This window comes from Olea europaea, unplaced genomic scaffold, assembly GCF_002742605.1.
Source record: "Olea europaea var. sylvestris unplaced genomic scaffold, O_europaea_v1 scaffold7276, whole genome shotgun sequence".
NCBI lineage: Eukaryota > Viridiplantae > Streptophyta > Magnoliopsida > Lamiales > Oleaceae > Olea > Olea europaea.
In genome coordinates, this window is record NW_019265678.1 from 1 (window position 1) to 3,054 (window position 3,054).

The 3,054-nt window shown below is 33.6% G+C and overlaps 1 non-coding gene across 1 annotated transcript; it reads right to left on the bottom strand.

The window, feature by feature from the left end:
- Window positions 1-2,646: 2,646 nt before the first annotated feature.
- Window positions 2,647-2,720, bottom strand: TRNAV-CAC. The gene has a single exon. It is a non-coding gene; the product is annotated as a tRNA-Val (tRNA).
- Window positions 2,721-3,054: the final 334 nt, after the last annotated feature.

Below are 3,054 nucleotides of genomic sequence, written 5' to 3' on the forward strand. Positions count from 1 at the left end.
AAATCAAATTGATAGGATGGTATGATTTATAAAGATGCCAAGAGCAGAGGGTGGGTAGAGATAGATGAGGATGTGTGCTCAAAGTCCACTTTGACAATTTTGATCGCGAAATAGAACGAAAATGTAGTTTCCCTAATTTCTAGATTGGTTCAAAATGTATTTGGGCACAGTTAGGTACTACGACAGGTAGCATGGACTCTAATGTATTTTTTTCTTCTAAAGGCTAGCTTTTAATTGAAGCTTTTCATATGTGTTTTTATCTCCTCACATAGTCGATTAGCTTGCTTTGAAGTCCTGAGATGAAGAGAGAACACTAGCAAGTTGCGATGCCAGTTTTCAACCGATCCAGTAATTAGCAGATGCAATTGGCGTAGATTGATTGAATGTACAATTTGCTAATCAGTGAAGTTTTAATGATATGAATTATATAATGGTATCGAAAGTTGTTTTCTATGATGAGAAGAGAACATGTGTAGGAGTCATTCTTATGGATTGTTGACTATGACTGGAAATTGTGTGTGAGCTCATGGAAAATATGTATTCTTAAATCATCTCTTAGATAGAATTATCATTTTTATTGAATTACTGAAGTCTTCCATTGTTGAGAAAGCATCTTGAGAAAATCTTGATTGAAATCCGGTTAATTTGTAGATATAGCTTATTTCTTTTGCTGTCTAGCTGTCCAAAACCTTGGGTGCTCACTGATGACATTTCATAGCAGTATGCTATTCTATGTAGTGAAGCGTGCAGATTACCTTTGGGGTGCTACAGATAATGCAACGTGTCACAAATTTCAGAACTAACAGTTGCATGAACAAGATACGAGAATTGTATAGGTGCAATTCTGAATATGGTCAAAATATTTCTCACTCTTGATGTTTTAACTATTTTCTGGGCGAAGTACTTGCCCACTTCTAAATTTTAAGAAGTGATATTCAACAGTTTTGGCTCACTTGATGAAAGAATATAATCCAGTCACTCATGCCCTTTATCATTTTGCAATAAACTTTTCCTTTTCAAACAAACCATAGGACAATATCGTGGCAATGTAGACCTAAGTGGTCGTGTAGTGTTGGATCCTTGGGAACCATCACAAGTATGGCCAGTCTATATTTGAACAAAAATGCCATGTTCTCCAGCGGAGCCTTTTTAGCCAGGCAAAATGGGCATGCAATTTAAGACGAGAAAATAAAGCCAACATTCACTTGATTGGTGGCAGGTTCTGCAGGTTCTTCAAAGTTCTCACTCTCTCTCTTTTACAAGTTAAAGATGTTTGTTTATGACAGTTCATAAGTTAAAATGGCTTCTGTAGATGTTAAGTAGCGCTATGAATCTCTCATTACCCTTTCACATTGTTGAATTATCAATAGATTTAGTACTTAGTGATGTTTTCATGGACTCACGAGGATAGACTTGAATTCATTTGATTACGTTATGACATTGTAAATTATATCTGTATGTGCATAGAGTTTTGCTTTTAATATTTCATTTGCGATGTATGCCTCTACATTTGTTCGGACAAACAGTATGTGTTATTGGTCTTTTACGACAGTGATATTGTTACCCACAACCTTATCTTTATCATTTCTGCCTTTGAAATTACAGATAAAAAACAAAATATTATCAGTTGAACGTTCAGTGAAAGAGTTCATCTTCGGACCAAAGAAGAAAAATCAAGAAAGTGAGATTGGCAAACTGCCTACCAATGCTGCAGAGAAACATCCATAGTCTGGCGGATAACTAAACAGGACTTTTCTGATGTTAGTTGTGTTAGACTTCTCAACCAAAGTTTGTATGATCCATTGTCAAACACTTGAGAAATTTTTCATACTTGTTGATGGTACATTTTTCATGTGGTGAATGTCAAATACTACTTTTGTATTGAGCGCCCAATATACATACATACTAAGACTCGATGTATATGTTACTAGTCGCTCTTAATCAAGACAATGTATATTGGCCATTTTATTCGTCTCCTTGACAAATTTCATGATGCAGCGAAATTGGTTTATTAATTTTTCTCTGGCTGATGAGAATTCTTTTCTAAAGTTTCTTCATGGGCCTTGTGCATCAATTATTGCTCAAAAAGCTTTATACTTGCCACGTATAGATAGAAAACGCATGAACAGAGTGATTAAGAGGCTATTGACTCTGATTTCAACTTGGTGAAATGCATATTGTTGTTCTGAAAGGTTTCAAGTGTTAGTAGAGGTACCAAGAACAGGCATGGCCCCATCCGAGTGAAAACACGTTTATGTTTGCTAAAAAGATGTCAAATTTAGGTAGTCGCATCATTTTCGGACACATCGTATAACTTATATATTTGGACACACTTTCAACAAACTCTAAATTGATATCTGTTATTCAAAAATTACATAAAATATGTTAAATACCAGATTTAAAAATTAAAAATGTTCGAGAGAAGTCATATGCATTTATAGAAATCTTATTTTCAACACACTCTTTACGTTCATATCAAAATTCAAATGTTTCCGTATTCTTAATTTTCTTAAATGGGTAACAGTAAATTTTCTTTATGAATTTAAAATACTTTATTAACCATTTTATTAAAAGGTCAGTTTGTACTATTCAATGCACAAATTGTCAGTACTGACGTAGGAAAGAAAAATAAAAACTTTAAAGATATGTCTGAGCCCGGGTTCGAACCGGGGACCTCTAGTGTGTGAGACTAGCGTGATAACCAACTACACCACCAAGACCCGGTTGGGCAAAGTTTTAATATGATTTATAATAAAATAAACTAAAATCCCGTAACAACACCAATTTTAGATGATGAATTCTGTTTACAGTTTATTCGATAGCATATTTGTCAGGAAATTTTTATTGAAAAATAGTTATAAATATTTTGACCTTTCATTCTTAGTATAATAAATTAAGATCTGCCTTAGACCCCATATTTTATCAAGAATCTATTTTCATTATCAATTGGATTCATTTACATTTAATAATATTTATGGCATGACATATTATAACACAAAAGATACGTGATCATATTCATGGTTTTGCTTTTAGCAAAGATAGTTTTGCCCATAT